This window comes from Arachis ipaensis, chromosome B4, assembly GCF_059453495.1.
Source record: "Arachis ipaensis isolate K30076 ecotype BB chromosome B4, ASM5945349v1, whole genome shotgun sequence".
NCBI classification, from domain to species: domain Eukaryota; kingdom Viridiplantae; phylum Streptophyta; class Magnoliopsida; order Fabales; family Fabaceae; genus Arachis; species Arachis ipaensis.
In genome coordinates, this window is record NC_142439.1 from 107,202,503 (window position 1) to 107,203,503 (window position 1,001).

Here is a 1,001-nt window from a genome sequence, read left to right on the forward strand (position 1 = left end):
TATCTATATATTTATTCACTATATCTTCTATGTAAGTATATTAAATTAGTCTCTAACATTGCATTATATTAAGTGGCTTATTTTAGTTTATAAAATTAAATGTCGATGCACTAAATTAATCTTTGTATATCTTTTTTTTATTTTTTTATAAATTTAAAATTTTTAATATCTTTAAATGCACTAATTTTGCTCGACTTTAGAGTTGATATTCAAATTAGCCCTAAAATTTGTCTAGAGTCTCAAATTGATTTTGAATTTTCACTCGTCTTAATTATTTGAATCCTGTAATTTCAATTTGTGATTCACGTTAGCCCATAGAATAATTTTGGTTAATATTGTGCTGATGTAGAATATTAATATTGTAACACTCTAACTTTTAGTATCTCATGATTGTATCAAAAGCTCAGGCATTATTTACCTCTAAACTTTTTTATTATATACTATCTTTATTTAATATTGAGCCTTCGCGAATATGAATCGAAACTTTAATTAAGAAAACGAATATTTTTTATTTTAAACCACTTAACCACAAAGGTATATATATTCACATAGTATTAAATACATAGACTTATTCCAATATTCTCAAAAAGAAATTCTACCCCTCTAAAAACTAAAACAATAAACAACGAGGGGATGATATAATCTACGAACATAACTCGTAAACATAATCTTCTATACTACTGTAACTCCGCACTAAACCTTCGCACCTGTAGTTGAAAGGGTTGGAAATAGGGGGTAAGAATTGGGAAGTTCTTAGTAGGGTCGAGGTGTATAGTTATCTTCATTTTGCTATTATTAGCCAACCACAACTAACAGTAGAACACATACAAACATAAATAATAAAAGAACACAGAAGTCAATCAGTCATTCAGCACATGCACACAATCACAAAGTTACATAGCACAGAGATATGTGCAAACAAGTATGATGCATCAGTTCTATGACCAATGAGCTCATTTGTCAGTTATATAGCCAGCCCGACACACCCGGTAGCTAATCCA